The following is a 21,011-nucleotide window of genomic DNA, read 5'->3' on the forward strand; positions in this document are numbered from 1 at the left end:
TGCGACCGGACCCGGGGTGGCCAGGTGGGATAGCAGCGAACCGCCAGCCCGCCTGACCACCATCCAGGCGTCCCATGTGCAACCCGACCCGGAGCGAAGACTGAAGACAGTGTAAAAGGAAGCCAAATGCTGCAGAAGGGAGCAAAATGGCGGAGAAGGGAACGGAGATGGGGGCGGAGCTGAGACAGCAGACACCGAAGGGAGTGAGGCAGCAGAGATGGCAGGGAGAGAATTGGCCCAGAAAGGAGGCAGCGAGGCAGGGTAGAAGGGAGGGAGCGAGGGAGTGGAGAAGGGAGGGAGTGAAGCGGCGGAGAAGGGAAGGGAGCAAGGTGGCAGAGAAGGGAGGGAGCCAAGGCAGCAGAGATGGGAGGGAGCCGAGGCGGTAGAGACAGGAGGGAGCGAGGCAGCGGAGAAGGAAGCAAAGCCTGCTGTGGGCTTTGGTCCCTTCTCTGCTTTGCTCTGGCCTCAGGAAGCCCTATTCTTGCAGGAATAGGCCCAAGAAGCCCTATTCTTGCAGGAATCTTCCTGCAATGGGCCTCTAGTGGAATATACATTTTCAAATGGGACATTTTCAAATATAGACCACATGTTAGGACACAAGCTAAGTCTCTACAAATTCAAGGAGAAATATCAAGTATTTTCTTAGACCACAATGGGATGAAATTAGAAATCAGCTACAATAAAAACACTCAAAAACAATCAATACATGGAGGCTAAATAGCATGCTATAACAATGAATGGGTTACCAAAGAGATCAAAGAAGAAATAAAATACAACCTGGAAGCAAATGAAGATGAACAGACTAAATTCTATGGGACACAGTGAAAGCAGTCCTGAGAGGGAAGTTCATAGCACGATAGGTCTACCTCAGAAAATGAGAAAAACTGGTAATAAGTTATCTAACACTACAACTTAAAGAATTAGAAAGAGAACAACAAGCAATTCCCAGAACAAGCATAAGGAAGGAAATAATAAAAATCAGGGTGGAAATAAATAAATAGAGACTAAAAAAACAATACAAAATATCAATAAAACCAAGAACTGGTTTAAGAAAGGATAAACAAGATTGATGAATCTCTAGCCAAGCTCACCAAGAAAACAAAACGAGAGGACCCAAATAAACAAAATCAGAAATGAAAGAGGCGAAGTAACAACTGACTTCAAAGCCATGGTCCAGACAGATTCACAGGGAAGTTTTACCAAATATTCAAAGAAGAACTAACACCTCTGCTCCTCAAACTATTCCAAAAAATTCAAGAGTAAGGAATACTTCCAAACTTTTTATGAGGCCAGCATCACCCTAATTCCAAAATCAGATAAAGACATGACAAAGAAAGAGAACTACAGGCCAATATCCCTGATAAAAACAGATGCTAAAATCCTCAGCAAAATTTTAGCAAACCGGCTGTAGCAATACATTAAAAAGATCATACATCATGAACAAGTGGGATTTATTCTGAAGAAGCAAGGCTGGTACAAGATTCTCAAATCAATAAATGTGATACAGCACATAAACAGATTGAAAGCAAAAAAACACATGATCATAATAATCGATGCAGAAAAAGCATTTGACAAAATCCAACAATCTTTTTTGTTTTGTTTTTCAACACTCTTTTTTGATAAAAACTGTCAGCAAAGTGGAAATAGAAGGAACATACCTCAACCTAATAAAGGACATATATGACAAACCTACAGCCAACATCAAGCTCAACTGATAAAAACTAAAGAATAAACAAGTGGAATAATATACCGTATTCATGGTTTGGTATTCATAGACATTTTAATGTCTATACTACCCAAAGCAATCTATAGATTCAATGCAATCCCTATTAAAATACCAACAGCATATTTCACAGTCCTAGAACAAACACTTCAAAAATTTATATGGAATAAAAATAAAAAAAATCCCTGAATAGCCACAGCAATCTTGAGAAAGAAGAACAAAGATGGAAGAATCACAATACCAGATATCAAGTTATACTACAAAGCCGCTGTACTCAAAATAGCCTAAAGAACCTAAATAGACACTTCTCCAAAGTGGACATACAGGCCAAGAGACATGAAAAAATGCTTAAAATCACTAATCATCCAAGGGAGTGCTGGGGATGTGGAGGCACTGAGCAAAAAAGGAAAAAAAAATGTTACGAACTCATGGATATGAACAACAATGTGGTGATTATAGGGAGGAGGGGGAACAGAGAAGGAGTGAGAGGAGGTGGATGAGTTTATGGGGGGATAAATGGTGACAGAAAAAATTAAATTATATTTAACTGGAGGCCCGTTGCATGAAGAGATTTGTGCAATAGGCCTTCCTTCCCCTAGCTGCTGGCACCAGTTTTCCTCCGGCACCTGGGACCCAGGCCTTCACTCCGGCCATAGCAGAGAAGCCAAGTCTCGAGGCTTCTCTGCTCCGACCGCAGCAGAGAAGGCAAGCCTCTTCAGTCTTCAGTCGTCTTCAGTCTTCAGTCATCTTCAGTCTTCGCTCAGGCAAGCCTTCAATCTTCGCTCCGTGCCTGCATATGCAAATTAACCACCATTTTTGTTGGGTTAATTTGCATACTCATCCTGATTGGTTGGTGGGCGTAGCGGAGTGACACCAATTTGCAAGTTTCTCTTTTATTAGTGTAGATGATTAATTAATTAATTAATTAATTAATAAAAAGATAGACAACCCTTTCTCCACACATACACACATTTGTGCGCACGCACACATACATACAATACTATGCTACACTGACAGAAGAAGGCATCCCTGACCTAGGATTCTTATAAACCACCCAAATCAACAAAATAAAATGGTAAAAACAGACTTAATTTATACTAAATATTTTAAGGTTAGAACATCAAACCTACTCAAGTTCATAAAAATTCCCCCCTCAAAATAACGCATGAAGAAGAAAAGTGTAACAAAACATTCCACGCTAAATTAAATATCCTAAAGTAAGCATTTGGAGGTATGAAAAGCATTTCAAGGTTAGAAATTCTTCAAAAATTAAAGGCAGAAATGGACAATAAACAGGAAGAAATTTTAAAAAGAGTAAATTCAACATAGAAAATGTGTGAAAGAAAACATCAAAACCATCCCAGATTCAAAGATTAAATCACAAAGCCCCATGGGAGGACAGATCCAAATAAAATTTTACTAGAAACATTGAAGGAAGCCAGAGAAGCAACAAAGAGAGTGAAAATGAGGTACAGAAACAAAATGGATCAAAAGTATGTGGCTGAAATAAAAGAAGGCCAAAGAAAGAAAACAATAGGGAAAACAAGAGGTTCTAAAGATAAAGATAAAACAATTGAATAGAATACTTAAAACTACATCCCAAGAAAACTTCTGGAAGAAAATACTAGTACTAAAATGTACATACTGAAAAGGTCTAAGAGCTAACTGGGAAAATTAACCAGAATAATCACTTTGAAAACATATCCTAATAAAACGATTAAATTTTAAAAAGAAAGAAAAAATCAAAACAAACAAACAAAAAAACCCTTCAAGTACAAGGATCAAAATTGAAATTCATACTGGCATCAAATACCCTAAACACAGCTTATAATGCAAAGTAACAATGGAGCCATTTTAAAAAACAACTCAGAAAGAATGATTGAACTTACAATTTTCTATTTAGACAAGCTGTTCTTTAAGTATCAAGATAAAGAAAAACTTTTAAACAAGCAAGGTAGCTTCTTGAGCAATATACTGGATGAGCTCCATCCACTATGAGATGATGGAGGAAACCTGAGCAAAATGACTAATGATGAGCATTCAATAATTAATTATAGCTGCAAGACTAAAAGGCAGGAACCCAAGTGGAAGAACAACATGCTATATATTATATATAATGTATTTTATGGGCAGGAAAGTGGAAATCATACAGTAAAAAAAAATACATAGAGTTTTAAAAATACTATTATAAGCAGCATGATAGTAAAGGAGAAAATAAGAAAACAGGGGACGATTGGGGACCTGATGCCCAGCATAGTGACCATAGTCAACATATAAACGTCAAAGTGCAAAGAGACTAGGTTTTAATTGTTCTTCAGCACACACACACAAAAATGATAATTATGTCAGGTAATATAGCTAATGTTATAGTGGTAATCATTTTGCAATATATAAGTGCATCAAATCAAAACATTGTATACCTTAAACTTAAGACAATATTGTAATTGACTCAATTGAAAAAAGAAAACAGGGAACTTAGGCACTTAGATGACATTACGTAAAAAGTAACCATATAAATCTGATGATTTCTCATTCTATTTCTTTAAAAAATGACATTAGGATTTTGATGGGGATTGCATTAAATTTGCAATTGCTTTGGGTAATATGGCCATTTTAACTATGTTGATTCTTCCAATCCATGAACATGGGATATTTTTTCCATTTTGATGTATCATTTTCAATCTCTTTTAGTAATGTTTTGTAATTTTCAATATATAGGTCTTTCATATTCTTCGTTAAGTTTATTCTGGGTTATTTTATTCTTTTGGTTACTATTGCAACTAAATTGCTTTTTTCCATTTATTTTTCTGAAGTTTTGTTGTTGGTATACAGGCGGGCAATGGATTTTTGCACATTGATTTTGTATCCTGCAACTTGGCTGTAGACCCCGAATAGCCAAAGCAATCTTGTAAGAACAAAAAGAACGAAGCTGGAGGTATCACACTACTTGACTTCAAATTATACTACAGAGATACGATAATAAAACAGCATAGTATTGGCAGAAAAACAGACACACAGATCCGTGGAACAGAATAGAGAGCCCAGCTATAAAACCACATGTATATGGACAGATGATTTTCAACAAAGGAGCCAGAAATACATACTGGAGTAAAGATAGTCTCCTCAATAAATGGTGCTGGGAAAACTGGAAAGTCACATGCAAACGAATGAAATTGGATTACAGTGTGTCCCCATGTACAAAAATTAATTCAAAATGGATCAAAGACCTAAATATAAGACCTGAAACTATAAGTTACATGGAAGAAAGTATAGGTACCAAACTTATGGACCTGGTTTGTAGAGAACATTTTATGGACTTGATCCCAAAGGCAAGGGAGGTAAAGGCAAAAATAAATGAATGGGACTATATCAGACTGGAGAGTGTCTGCACAGCAAAAGAAATGGACACAAAACAAAGGGGTAGCCAATCAGACAGGAGATGATATTTGCAAACAGTAGCTCCAACGAAAGTTTAATTTCCAAGATATATAAAGAACTCATAAAACTCAACACCAAACAAATAATCTAATCAAAAAGTGGGCGGAGGACCTGAAAATACACCTCTCCCAAGAAGACATACAAACAGCCAATAAATATGTGAAAAGATTTTCAACCTCACTGGCAATTAGGGAAATGCAAATCAAAACTACAATGAGATACCGCCTTACACCTGTTAGAGTGGCCATTATCAACAAGACAAACCATAACAAGTGTTGGAGTGGTTGTGGAAAAAAAGGGAACCCACATCCACTGCTGGTGGGAGTGTAGACTAGTACAACCGCTATGCAAAGCAGTCTGGCGATTCCTCAAAAATTAAGAATAGAGCCCGAGGACCAAGTGGTGGCAGTGGACCCGGGCGGCTGGGCCAGGTTCAGGACCATGAGCTGGATTCCTTTCAAGATTGGGCAACTCAGGAAACAGATTGTCCCCAAAACAGTGGAGCGAGACTTAGAGAGGGAGTATGAAAAACTGCAGCAGCTGGAAGAACAGACCAGGAAGCTGCAAAAGGACTTGAAGAAGAGCACCGATGCTGACCTGGCCATGTCCAAATCTGCTGTGAAGACATCCTTGGACTTGCTCTCTAATCCCCTCTGAGAACAAGACCAGGGCTTTCTGAACATAGTGACAGCCCTGGACACGGCCATGAAACAGATGGACGCCTTCAACCAGGAAAAGGTGAACCAGATTCAAAAGCCCTTGAAAAAGTTCGGCAGTGTCTTCCCAAGCCTCAACATGGCGGTGAAACGGTGGAAGCAGGCCCTGCAGGACTACAGGAGGCTGCAGACCAAGGTGGAGAAGACAGGGCTAGTGTTGGCCAAACTCCACCAGGCCCGAGAAGAGCTCCGGCCCGTGCGGGATGACTTTGAGGCCAAGAACAAGCAGCTCCTGGATGAGATGCGGCGGTTCTACAACTGCCGACTCTAATTCCAGCTCAGCTTTGAATCCCTGATCCGAGCGCAGGTTGTCTACTACTCTGAAATGCATAAGATCTTTGGAGACCTGACCCAACAGCTTGACCAGCCTGGCCACCCTGATGAGCAGTGGGAGCGGGAGAATGAAGCTAAACTGAGCAAGCTCAGAGCCCTCTCTATTGTGGCTGATGACTGAGCCCCGCCTCTCAGAACACCCCTGGAACACAAGTCAGCTTCTCTAGTCTCTGCCCTTTTCAAGCTTTAGCTCAGGCATCAGCCAGCGACAGGCCATCGCTGGGGAGAAGGCCCCTACCCTCCCTCACCAGGCCTTTGGAATGAGCCTGGTACCTGGAGCCCTAAGCAAGCTGCTGTCTCCCCACCCATAGTAGGAGCCTGCAGACAGGTAAGCAGCCTATAAAAACCTGAGAGGCTTTCTTATTTCCAGAAGAACCATCCAAAGTGCCTCCTGATCCAGGGCCAGAGCAGGTTCTCCGCCTGCAGAGGACATGGGTTCTGTCAGCTCACCTTCGGGCTCCGTCTTGTGTGCATGGCTGGGATCACATCTACCTCCAAAAGACCGTCCTGGGCACCCACCCACCCTGCTGCCCTCCCACTTCTCCCCTTTTCTGGGAGAGGGCCACACACCGTCCTGAGAATGATACTGTGGGCCCCCAGCCTCGACAGGCCCCTCACTCTAGGCTCCCAGCACGACAAAGGCTGGCTTTATCCTTCTGGTCAAGTGCAGGGAAGATCCTAGCTTGTAGATTTTCTAGGAAATGGATTCAGCTCATGTAAATGTCCAATCCACAGGCCTCAAAGCAACAACAGTTGGTTTGTATCTCACCTGAATATTTGGAATTTTTTCCCAGTAAAGTTTAAAAAAAAAAATTAAGAGTAGAGCTTCCATTGGAGTCTCCTCCCCGCCACTTCCCGTCCGCCGCCCTGGAGCCAGTGCAGCTGTGAGGAGCTGCGTAGCCAAGGGCTGGTGGGAACGGCGTTGGGCGCAGGGCCTGCCTCACTGGTCTCGAGGTGCCCAGGGAAAAGGTAGCAGTGACGCTGAAGCTGGTGAGCAAACTGAAGCGGGATGATGGTCTCAAAGGGTCCCGGATGCCAGCCACAGCCTCTGACTCCACTCGGAGAGTGTCTGTGAGAGACAGGTTGCTGGTTAAAGAGGAGGGTTATTACCAGGGTGGAAAATTTCAGTTTGAAATGGAAGTTCCTGATGCTTACAATGTGGTGCCACCCAAAGTGAGATGCTTGACCAGGATCTGGCACCCCAACATCACAGAGACAGGTGAGATATGTGTGAGTTAACTGAGAGAATATTCGATGGATGGGGCTCCCACGGGGCCACTAAAGGATGTTGTTTAGGGATTAAACTGTTGTTTACTGATCTTCTGAACTTCAATGACCCAATGAATATTGAGGCTGCAGAGCATCACCTGAGGGACAAGGAGCACTTCCGGAACAAAGTAGAAGACTACATTAAGGGTACGCCAGATGATGCGAGGGGTGCCTGCAGTGTGGACTTTGCTAGAGGGTCCTCTCCAGCTCTCGAAGGGCCTCCATCCCAGTCCTCGCGTCCCGCAGACCACTGTATCTTCTGGGTCCTGTGACATGTCCTGTGGAGGAATCTCTTCATGGTTGCCCATTGTAGACAGAGTTCCACATAAACACAGCAAGAAAATGCGTTTGGGCTCTAACGAGTTGACTGCTTACCTTAACATGTTTACTTTGTGAACCTGTACAGTGTAGGCTGAGGAAATGCCTGAGAAGTTGTAATGAACTCAGAATCGGAGCTTGCTTCTTACCTTCCCCCAAATCACTTCCCTGCACAGCAATGCCAATGACCTGCCAGGAGCTGGCAGGTGGGCGGTCCCGAGCCCACTGAAAACTCTGATTGGATGCCAGTCTCTTATCTCCTCCCACAAATGTCAGCCCTGCCTCAGGGTCTGAGGCTTCCCAGAATGCAGTCATTGACTGTAGATCTCTTACTGAAATGTGTATTTTATTTAATTAAAGTATATTTTGGAATGGATTTGTAATTTGTACAATTTAATGCTTTATTTTTTTTTTCTATTCTCCTTTAGTTTGTATCTTCATAGTATAGAGCTGACAGAAAAATGTTGGGTCAAGCAATTATTGAAGAGAAATACAAAGAAAATATGAAAGACATTCATTCTGTCCAAATGCAAAAAAAGAAAAAGAAAAAAATAAAAGAATAGAGCTACCATATGACCCAGCAACTCCACTCCGGGGTATATACCCAAAAAACTTGAAATCACTTATTCACAAAGATATATGCACCCCTATGTTCATTGCAGCATTATTCATGGTAGCCAAGACATGGAAACAAGCAAAGTGTCCTGAGAGAGAGGACTGGATAAAGAAGATGTGGTACACATACACAATGGAATACTACTCAGCCATAAGAAAAGGTGAAATAGCACCATTTGCAACCACATGGACGGGCCCTGAAAATATTATGCTAAGTGAAGTAAGTTAGAAAAAGCTAAGAACCATATGATTTCACTCATATGTGGGATATAAAGCTGAAACTTACGAACACAAACAGCAATGTGCTGGCTGCCAGAGGGAAAGGGGTTTGGGGGGGAAAGGAAGTCCTAATACGCTGTGACAATAAATGATCTGACTTTGGGTGGTGGGCACATGATGCTATATATAGATTTTGGAAATTAGAAATATACACATGAAACCTATATGTTCATGTTGACCAATGCCACCCCAATAGAATTTAATAAACTTTCTAAAAAAGAAAAAGTAACCAATAGAATAATAATACAAAACATCTCAAATACCAAAAGAAATTTTAAAAAGCAAAGAAAACACATATAAAAACATAGCAATTACAAATAAATTCCACATTAGAATTGTAAGATTTTATGACAAAGTTGAAGACTTCAGTCATATGAGTAAATATAAATGTGCTTAACTTCCCTATTAAAATAAAAAAAAATTGAATTTGGCTAACAAAGCAAGAGCCAATTCTATGCTGTATAGAAGAAAGATGCCTGAAATAAAGTGTTTCAGGAAGACCAGCAGTTGGCAAACTATAGTCCATGGGCCAAATGTGGTCTATTACCTGTTTTGTAAGGCCCATGAGCTAATAATAGTCCCTATGTTTTTAAATGGTGGTAAAAACTCAAAAGAAGAATAACATATGATGGCACATGAAAATTATATAAAATCTAAATTTCATTGTCCAAAAATAAAGTTTTATTGGAACACAACCCATCTTATTCATTTATATATTCATTTTGTCTGCTTGTGTGCTACATAAGCAGAGTTAAGTAGTTAAAACAGAGACAGCTTGGTTTGCAAAGAATCATGGATATACAAATCTAGGTTCTCTGAACACACACACACACACACACACACACACACAAACACACGTGTTCACAGGGATAGTCTATGAAATCTTCAAAGACCAGAATAGTAATGCTTTATAAACTGTTCCAGAGCATTGAAAATTAAGGAAAAGATATTAATCTTTTTATGAAGCAAGTATAACATTGACACCTAAACCACATTTTAAAAAGTATTTTTATAAAAGAGAAAATGACAGATGAAAGTCTCATATAGGTATTATTGCCAAAGTTTTAAATAAAATATTAGGAAACAAAATTCACATCACATTAAGAACATTTTACACTTTGACCTAAATGCTATCTATTCTATGCACCAAAACTGTCCTCCAAGTGGATCAGGGGTCTAACATAAAAATTGAAACCACACAAAAACATGTGTGAATTCCTCTCTAGTACATATATTATCTTCTGATTTGGGAGAAAAAACAGGACAACAACAACAAAAAATACAAGAATAAACCAGAAACTAATGAGATTCGTTATCTATAGGGAGGGGTGAAAACAAAATGAAAAGGAGTGGAGTTGGAAATGGGATAGAAGGAATGCGAAAGTGATAGATCTCTGAGTAATACCCTTTTGTGTCGTTCTGAGTTTTAGAACCATGTAATTACTATACAGATTGAAAAATAAATACATCAAATAGTAGTAAGGGGGATGGGGAAAGGAATACAAACAGAAAAACAGCTCTTCCTGTTCAAATGAATAACATAATCACACTGAAATCAGGGGAGAACTAACCTAAGCAACTTTGAACACACTTCTTTGATTATATGCTTTTAGGCTAAGGACAAAACACAGTGTAAATAAATATTTAACCCTTGCTAGTAGTGTTTTTCCTCCCCACAGAATTAGGAGTCAGCAATTTTGAAACTATTTTTCTATATATTCAAGGTTTAAGTAAATAAGTAAATATATTACATATAATGGCGAGTCAATGTCAGGGAAATTATCAAAATGGAATGTGTTGGATGGCTAAAATAAAGCCCTGGATGCTGGTTGTATTGGTCGCTTCATGGTTGAATTCATGAAGGTGTCAGTATGAAGCCACAGTTTTTTTATATATACAGATAGACAAATAAAGATGTATAACACACACACACACACACAAACACACTCATTTCCTAATTTCATCCATTGAGTAGGCCTAGAAGCAATGATACCCCAGCCTCCCTAGCACTCGAATTCTAGTTTCTAAATACCATTTTCCACTAAAAAGAATCATAACTCCTGCAAAAGAGGATCCTGGAATACCTTGTGCCAGAAAATGAGGACGTGCTCAAAGAATGATGAGGAAGGCCATTATCAAAAGATTGAGATGAGCCAGTTTGACAAATCCTGGAAAATTTTAGTATCAAAATAAATAACAGTAAAGAATTATAACCCTCTCTTAGTGTATAAAACTCTGTCAAGTAGTCACTAGGAGTTATAATTCCTGAGAGCTAAAAGTATGACTTCCTCTAGCAAATGCAGATGCATTTTAAATAGTTCACAGCTTGATTAATGCCTTTGTGATAGAATGAAAAGCATTGAGTGAGGCATAGCTGCTCTGCCAATAGTGCAAGGCAGTGAAGACAGACTTAGGCACAAGTATGTATGTGTTTACCCTTACCGTATTCATATGTATTTGAAAACTATAACTCTGAGAAGCAACAGAAGAGCCATGCTCTGGAAGAAGCATGAATCTCTGATATCTAGGTCAAGCAGACAGATGGCATTGTGAGGTGAGGGAGATTGGAAGTAGAACACGTGTGCACACACACATGCCCACACACACACATACACACACACACACACATACACACACCAGGAAATGGGATGAAATGATCCAAGTTGAAAAGGCTAGTGAACAACAGCTAGCCCTAACATTAATGTGAGCTAAGATATGAAAGAAGAAATAAGTTTACTGGATATCTATCACTGTGTTCCTGCTCAGCTTCCCTTCCCTGGTAACAGAACACTTCTTTTCTGCAGCAAACCCAATCCGCAAACGTATCCCACCCCCATTTTACTAGGGTACAGGAAGCAAAGGTACCAGGCTTGAGCAGTCAGTGTGCCCTATATGCCCTGGCCAGAGGATTAGTTCCCACTGGGTACTTGGCCCAATAAGTGGAGCCAGAATCCTCTGCAGCAGGGCTGCCCAGCCTGTGATGGGCACTTGCATCACCAGGACCTTTTAGAAGTGATGGCTCTGATTCAGAAGGGACAGGGCAGGCTTGAGATTCTGAATTTCTAGTAAGCTCCCTGTGATGCTGATGTTGCTGGTCCCAGGTCAGTTTTGAACATGAAGGCTCATCAGAAACTTTCTGTCAGAGTTAGCAGGAGGAAGTGCTCTTATATCAGAGTGGCTAAGCTGACAGGCTGTGTTTCTGGGGGCTGGGGGCTTTTCCACAGCTGCCAGTGGGCTTGTTCTATGTTTCTGTCACTCCCTTTATGTGTTCTTTGTCATTAGATTACACAAGCATAGAAAACAGAGTTTGTGTATTTATCACTCCCCATGATGTCTTATTGCTATTTTAATGCTATGTTCTTCAACAATCAACTGGAAAGAAATTTTAAATTCTTTACATGAAAGAGAGAGAGAAATACTTTTATGAAGTGGTAAAGAATGTGAAGGAAGAGGATCAGTTACGCCTACCACCCTCTGAATATCCTGAGCCAGCCCTACATCTTGACCTCATGCAGCTATGAAATATTGGCATCACTTTCACGATCCCTCCAGGGGCTCATTATGAAGAATCACAAGGCAATACCCCTGAAGTACAAAAAAACAAATCCCAAAGATGAGATTAAAGGAACTTCAGAAAAATATTATTAATCTGGTTTAGAGATTTATTCAGTGCTTCCTAAATTAAACACTATGGTCTCTAACATGGCATCTACAATTGATATCGTCAATTTATTTTATTTTTTAATGCCTAATTAACTTCATTTATTTTTCTCATAATTTATTTCTAAGATGGGGGAAGCCTGGGCAAAACTATATGTATGATCTTTTTAATTTAAATTCTTTATTATTTAAAGTATTACATGAGACTCCTTTCCCCCAGCACATGCCCTCACCCCCCTACTGTCTGTGTCCATTGGTTATGCTCATATTCATGCATACAAGTCCTTTGGTTGATCTCTTACCCCTTCCCTGCCTTCCCTCATAGGTTGGACAATCTGCTCGGTGCTTCCATGTCTCTGGTTCTGTTTTAGTTCATCAATTTATGCTGTTCATTATATTCCACAAATGAGTGAGATCATGTGATATTTATCTTTCTCTGACTGGCTTATTTTGCTTAGCATAATGCTCTCCAGTTCCATCTATGCTGTTGAAAATGGTAAGAATTCCGTCTTTTTTATTACAGCAACATAGTATTCCATTGTGTAGATGTACCACAGTTTTTTAATCCACTCATCTGATGGGCACTTAGGCTATTTCCAAATCTTAGCTATTGTAAATTGTGCTGCTATGAACACAGGGGTGCATATATCCTTTCTGATTGGTGTTTCTGTTTTCTTGAGATATATTCCTAGAAGTGGGATTACTGGGTCAAATGGGAGTTCCATTTTTAAGTTTTTGAGGATACTTCATACTGTTTTCCAGTTGATTTATTTTTAAGCCAAAAGAAAGAAGTTTTATAGAAAACAATCTCCAGAGAGTAGCCAACAGTTTGAGCTACACTCTAAGATATCTTGGAAGTGTATCAAGTCACTGTAATACCTTTTCATGTGCCCAGGACAAGAAATTTAATTGATTCACTTCCCTTCAAGACAATAATCCAGAGGTATCTTCTTTATTTGTAGAGAATCCCAACTCCCAACTCTGTTACTTGGATACAAGCAAAAATTTTAAAGGGGAAAATAACTTCCTCTTTTAACCAATGCCTGATTAAAAGTCCAGTGACTTTTAAGATCAGGCAATAATTTTCCTTCTCAACCAAGGTAAGTTTTGTCCCTTCATAAAAGCCATCTTTAATACTAAAAACTAATATGGAGAAAGCAATTAATTCAACCCATCTAATAGCATATTCACATACCCATAGGTGCATGTATGCACACAAACACACCACACACACACCACACACACACACACACACACACACACACATACACACACACACGCAATTTCTCAACATATATAGCCCCAAAGGAGAAGTGCATACATAATAACCCTAGGCTCTTATTTGTCCTTCAGGCTACCTAGTCTCCAGGATGGGAGTGTTCTCTTCAGCTCCACCCCTCCCAGAGAGGTAACTCTAAGTTTTCCATTTCAGGACAGATGTATTAAGAAGCTTGATTGCAGGTGCATTTCGAAACTGTGTTCTGCTATTCTGTACTCCATTTGTCTGATTCCTATATCTTGCAATTGATTAAAAATTAGAGCAGAAAAGAAAGGGTATGATTGTCAATCACCTCCTCAAACATCTAAAGTCAGCAGCTTCTATAGACACATATAATCTTTATAACTTTATTCCTAAATAATTTAACACAGTTTTAGATTAGAGGCATTTTTCCATCACAAATAGGAAAAATATTGTTCTTTTGAGAATTACACAATCTTTTAATCTCAGACATACTTAATGTGTGTGCATATGAAAAAATATACTGATAATTTAATCCTATATTCATAATGTTCCCTCTTCACTCTGACAAATAACAAAATAACAAAATATGTGCTCAATTGTAGTATCTTTCAGTATTCAGAGTTTTCTGGTTTAATTAGTTCTTTCTTCAATCTCTTCAATAAAGATTAGAATATAATAAATGATAGTTTCTGAAGGTATTTCTATAGAGAAATAAAATACTAGTAATAAAGATAAAGTATGCAGTTTTCTGGACAAATAATATGATATTGGAGTGGAGTTTAAAGAATCAAAACAACAGGTTTTAGCCCATTTAGCCCATTTCGAAACTGTTTATTTTAAACTATAGCCTCAGTGCACGGGTGGGGTCTGGCTGGCCCGCCCCACCCCCGATGAGGGTATGGGGACCGATCGGGGCTGCAGTGCATGTCAAAGCAACTGGTTGTTCTGGTCATTCTGGCATTCCGGTTGCTTGGCTTTTATATATATAGATATCAGGACAGCTTTGGACAGAAATATGTACATTTACAAATTCAGGGTTAGCTTATATCACTGGCTCTAAGATACCAGAATATGTATTGTTGATTTAAAGGAAATTCATATTCTTTAAGTGCCAGACAGATAGATGGCAAAGATGATATACCAGCATGACATAATAATCTGGAATCTAGTAGAAGGAACTTGCAATTTTGGCTATGAGAATATCAGATTCACTCTCCCAATGTACACAACTGTGAAATTGGCACTCTCCAGATCATAGCACATGGAGGTGGGTCCAACAGAACAGGACTCTCACTAGGTGGATGAAACAAAAGGTCAGAGTTTGGTCTGTGGAGGGAGCTGTGCAGAGAAACTCTAGAAATCTGCACATGAGTCTTGTAAGTATTTGGCTAAATATTAGGATGTACCAACTCAGAGTAAGACTCCAGGAAGCCTAGCAAAATATAACTACTGAGGGGCTATAAGATGAAAAAGTACCTATAGGCCACATGGATATGGGAGACTAGATATAGAAGAGACCTCACTGAACTCTCAGGTTATACAGTTGAGGCCTCAGAAAAGTTATGCCTTTGGGGCAGGGCTACTCTATGTCTGCAAACAATTTCAAAATAGTCACGTTTCTGCATAGATCAAGGCTTTCTGAGCAAAGAAAAATGTCATCTGGGTTAAATGGTGATTGTACAGATAGAAACTTCTGGAATGATACAGAAATTTATCTCCCAGAGCTATGTGTTTATATGTTAAAAGGTAATAGACGTGGAGCCATGTGTTTATATTCCAAAGGGTAATTTTCTCTCTCTCTGCCTCCTTCTCTAGAGGGAAAGATTTTCAGCTGTGCAAGCAGCTCCTTTATAAGCTCTAAGATTAATACTTTTTGAATTCCTCTCATGCACAGTAACCCTCCACCCTGCCCATCCATGTGACATCTGCCCTCCTCACTTAACCCCCTGAGGAAAAATGGGACAAGGGAAACCAATGCAAGATCTGTTGCAGGTAAACAATCAGCCTCTGATCTAGAAACCTTGGGTTTACTGTCAAGATAAAGTAAATATAAATATAAAAACTTATTACTCTATTTTTAAAATAAGCATTACTTTAGACCTGCCCCCCCCCAAAAAAAAAACCCTCAAAAACTAAAAATAAGCCTCAATAGGATCAACCTACTTCTCCTGTAGGTTAACTATCTTATAGAACAAAACTCAACAGACTCTAAATTAAAACAAGAAATCCCACTTCTTTCATTTTGCATAATATTCTCAAGTTCCATCCATGTTGTCCCAAATAAGTCAGTCAGAAAAAGCTACGAACTATATGATTTCACTCATATGTGGGATATAAAACTGAAATGAGTAAGACAACCAAACACTCATAGACACATACAACAATGTGGTGGTTACCAGAGAAAAGCGGGGTGAGGAGTAATAAAGGGTAAATGGGGCCAAATATATGGTGATGGAAGATCATTTGACTTTGGGTGATGTTTGAGTGTTGTCCCACGTACCAAAGGGTAACTGCTTTGATCCTGGTCAGGGCACATACCCAGGTTTCAGGTTCAATCCCCAGTCAGGGTGCATGCAGTAGGGCAGCTGGTCAGAGTCTCTCTCTCTCTCTCTCTCTCTCTCTCTCTCTCTCTCTCTCTCTCCATATGGAGAAAAGCTTTTTCAAGTGAAAACTACACTTGAAACCTATATAATCTTATTAGCCAATGTCTCCCAAAAATTTTTAATTGAAAATAAATTCTTAAAAATAAGAAAATGCAGATTTCTCAACAGTATAATGTTCACAATGCCCAGAATACAGTAAATATTGCAAGGCAAGTGAAGCAAAAAAAAGGAAGTAATCTAGTAAAACAAAGTTAATAGAAACAGTCCCAGAGGTGTTGGAACTAGGAGGCAAGGAAAAAAAATATATATATATATCTCAGATAGATATTTCCACTCAAGTAGAGGGCTACCTTATTTTTGCATTATGATTTAGGAATTACCTGAAGCAAAGTCTCTCAAGTTTTTCTCCAAGATGCAACTTGGAATTTACTCAAATGTTCAAAAGTAGTGCACTGACATTTTTAATCACTGAAGAGAGCCTTTGATCTGGAAGATCTTGTGACAGGTGTTACTAATAATCCAACTCTATCATAAATAATCTTAATTTGGCTTTCTTGTTTTATTTACTTATTTAGCAGTTTATATACCAGGGGACAGCCATGATGAATTATCTGCAAACTGGATCCTCAGACAACTAAATAAGATAACATCTTGAAAAGGACTGTTAATAATTATCTAGACTACTAAAAAACCTTCAGCTTTAAACACCTCTTCATTAACTAGATAGTAATAATTATGTGCTCACTATCTGCCAGATACTACAAGTTAAACATTGCTTAACTGGACATATATAAAAATAGGTATCCTAGCACTTACTGTAAGAGATATTGTAGAAGTCTTAGGAAAAGGAAATAATTCTTCTTGTTTGGGATTTGGGTTTCATCCTAAAGTATGAATAAAAGTTCCTGCAACAAATCAAACCTGAAAGTTCTGCACACAGAAATACACATTTAGGGTGTGGGCATGATTGATTTTTTTTCTTTTTTAAATATGTTTTTATTGATTTTCTGGAAGGAAAGATAGAGAGAGAGAGAGAGAGAGAGAGAGAAAGAGAGAGAGAGAGAGACTGACCAGCTGCCCCCCTGCATGCACCCTGACTGGGGATCGAACCCAAAACCTGGGTATGTGCCCTGACCAGGATCAACCAGTTACCCTTTGGTACATGGGAAAACACTCAAACAACTGAGCCACACTGACCAGGGCTGGACATGATTGATTTTGAGCTTATTTTTTGGTTTTGTTGGTTTTGTTTTCCCTGAAATTAACTGAACAATTTGTTCAGTCTTTTAAATATTTGCTCACTTACCTTTGTTTTAAATGTTTATGTTTAAATGTTTATGTAGGGGGATTTTCATTATAAACTACTTCAAACCCCTTTTGGAAATATTTTAAACAACATAAGTACAAGGACTAATACTAGAGGAAATTACTTATATACCTTAAGTTTATTTCTACATGTATTTTGCATTTAACCTATGTATACCGTAAGCTTATTTATGAGTATAGTTTGGATTTCCCTGGATGTGTAGAAGAAATAATAAAAAAGGAAATTGTAAGACATACATTGGTCTCAATTTATCATATCTGCTTATTTCTGAAACTAAAAACAGCCACACCCTGTGGAGAGTCAAGATGGCGACACAGATAAACGTGACACTCTCTGCCTCTCACAACCATATCAAAATTACAAATAAAATATAGAATAACCACCATTCAGAATCACGTGAAATCTAACTGAACAAAAGTCCTACAACTAGGGAATTAAAGAAGCAGCACAGGGAGACTGGTAGGAGGGACAGGGATACAGAACAGAATCAAGGAACCAGCTAGTCCCACACACACATGTGGCGGTATAAAATCAGGAGAGATATCTTGGCTGTGGAGGTTTTCCTGAGGAGCGAGGGGTCCCAACCCCACCCCAAGGCATCCCAGGCCAGGGTTAAAGTGCCAAGAGGAGCCGTCCCCATAACTTCTGGCTGTAAAAACCAGCGGGGATTATGGCTAAGCGACATGGAGACTGTTGGAGTCCAGGCAGCTCCTCTTAAAGGGCCAGGAAACTAACTTACTTACACTCACTTCCTCTGAGCTTCAATGCTGGGAAAGCAGCTTGAAAAGAACCTGGGACATGTGGAGAGGAACTAATTTGTCTGGAATCAGGGCAAGAGCTGGAGGGGCAGCTTTCTTCCAGACAGAAGTGCTGGTAGAGATGAGTGTTCCTTTTGCTGAGCCCTCCCCACCACAGAATCGACAGGCTGCACCATTTCTGAATCGCCATTGACCTGGCTCACACTATTTGCCCCACCCTGTGATTGTCTAAGACCCCACCTCGCCCTAGAAGGGCTCATCCAAGCCATTTCCAGTGATTTTTCCATACATCTGACCTCTCTTGCCTCATGCTTTGTACTTCCCTAAAATCTCTCAAACAAGCATCAGCTGGACCCAGCATGCCCTGTACCTCTCAGTAAGTGGCCTCAGGCCTGGCACAAGTGGAAGGTCACGCTGGTTCAGAGCTTGGCCTCTGCTAGGCACCTTCAAGCCCAACACAAGTAGCAGTCATCTGCAGACTGCTTTGTAGTGCATTCTGGGTAGCCTCAGGCAGGACACAGGCAGGACCTGACTTTTCACCTTCTGGGAGGTCCCAGAACCAGTGCACCTGGTGGTCAGCTTCAAACATGGCAGATTACAACCCTACCACCTCCACAAGTGACCCACTTAAGGGGGAGACTCAGTGAGCACCAAAGCCCCACTAAACAAATCTTGCTCCATACTGTTGGCTCCTATACAGCAGGCTCTTCCACTGTAGTTGCAGCAGATCCTCACAACTGATTGGCCTAGGGGTCAATCCCTTCCAGTGACACCAACATCAATCAAGGCTCAACTACAATAAGTCAGTGCACACAGCTCACACAGCGGTGCACGTGGAGTGTCTAGTTCACATGACTGGGGAGGCTAAGTCACTATAATTGAAAAATTTAAAAATGATCTACTCTAATAAAAGAGAAATATGCAAATTGACTGTACCTTCGCTATACCCCAAGCCACGCCCACCAGCCAATCAGAGTGACTATATGCAAATTAACCCAACCAAGATGGGGAGCAGCAGCCACAGAGCTGAAGCGAGCAGGAGGCTTGGTTGCCCCGGTGATGGAGGAAGCCAAGCCTTCCGCCTGCCCTGGCCGGCTCTGGCCTCGCTGAAGGCAACAAAGTTTCAATTATAAATAAATCCCATATACCTGCTTCCAGCCAGCCTCCACTAGGAGCTTCAGTGACTGAGGGCCATGGCCAGCCTGCAAACAGTCATCACTTCTCACCCAGGCTGGCCAGGCACCCCAACAGGACTGCCACCCTGATCCGGTGCCAGCTTAGGCCCAATCCCCCGGGGAACAGCCCTAAGCCAGCAAGTGGTTATCCCCTGAGGGGTCCCAGACTGCAAGAGGGCACAGGCCGGGCTAAGGGACTTCCCCCACTCCCCCAAGTGCACAAATTTTTGTGCACCGGGCCTCTAGTTAAAAATAACATGTACTCAAGAGTAAATTTGAAGACTCAAAATGTCCCTTAGTAATATGAACCAAAAATTGCCCTGCAACTTCTAGAACCTTCACATTAGGAAAACCCCAAAGTGCCTTTGATACAGCAGTGCTTAAAAAACGTTAATACAGGAGACACAAAATGGCAGTCAAATAGGCAAACATCTCTGAGCCTTACCCCAGAGCAGATTAAAGGAGCATCTAAATCAAATTACATCTACCCAGAATTGGCAAAGTGGGCACAGCTGGTGAGACAATTCGCAACCAGGAAGGGCAGAGGATGCCTAGAGAATGGTAGGATCAGAAATCTGGGCTGGAGAGAATTGCGAGACCTCCAAGCCCAGAGGGTCAGAAGGAAGCCGCACAGCACCAAGTCTGCATCCCTTGGGGACAGCTATAAAATCTGACTGTGAAACAGAAGTCCACAGGCCTGCTGGTGGCAGAGGATTCTAGATCTAAGTACACAACCTGAGCCCAGAGAGGGTGGCCTGAAGAACTACACAAACCTCAAAGTACTAGGGGGAGAGAAACTCGCAGTAGCACAGTTACTTCCCCTCTTTTTGGTCTTTGTTTTTATTCACTAAACCCAGCTCACAGGACCTTTCAAATACAAACACTCACCGTGGCTGAGGTGCAGGTGGAGGTGCAAACTTGTGGAGTTTGGGGAAGACTGCGGAGAATAGCAGTCAGGGAGAGGTGACAGGGAGTCTGGCACTGGGATATTCCTGACACTCCAGACCAAAGCAGACATTTTCTCTTGAAGAGCTAGCCCCTCCCAACAGCCTCCAGTCAACCAGTACATCCACACCCAGACTGCACCCTGAGTGGTACAAAGGACACAAAAAATCTGAATAGCACTTAAGAGCCCTCAGGGACTGGGTTGAAGAGATGCCATTCAGTCCCAAAAAGCTATTCAGCAACCTACCTAACTATAGTCCTGTCAGAAATAGCCACATGAGAGATTAAGATTGACAGTGGGCAGACAGGCTTAGTGGGCAGATTGGTTTTGCCTACTGGCAGTCAAAATGGTGGAGATAGACACAAACAGAGGAGCAGTGGATCACTTGGAACTTCAAAATGGTGTTGGAGGAGCCAAGCTTCCCGCCCTCAGCCCCAACTGGCCACACCCACCGGGATAAGCATGACAGGGGGCAGCGCCCAAACCCCCTGATCACCCTGCGGCTCTGTGTGTGACAGGGGGCAGGGCCACAACCTCCCTATCTGCCCTACTCTGTTCGTGACAGGGGAAGGCACCCCAACCCCCTGATCAGCCCTGCTCTGTGCCTG

At 40.8% G+C, this 21,011-nt stretch overlaps 1 protein-coding gene and 2 pseudogenes across 2 annotated transcripts in view; 2 read left to right on the forward strand and 1 right to left on the reverse strand.

Annotated features, from left to right (window-relative positions):
• LRRC49 (leucine rich repeat containing 49) overlaps window positions 1-21,011 on the reverse strand; it is a 232,482-nt gene that overhangs the window by 132,166 nt on the left and 79,305 nt on the right. The window lies entirely within an intron of this gene.
• On the forward strand, window positions 5,555-6,571 carry LOC102769273 (annotated as a pseudogene).
• LOC102753279 lies at window positions 6,642-7,751 on the forward strand (annotated as a pseudogene).

This window comes from Myotis davidii, unplaced genomic scaffold, assembly GCF_000327345.1.
Source record: "Myotis davidii unplaced genomic scaffold, ASM32734v1 scaffold1069, whole genome shotgun sequence".
Lineage (NCBI taxonomy): Eukaryota > Metazoa > Chordata > Mammalia > Chiroptera > Vespertilionidae > Myotis > Myotis davidii.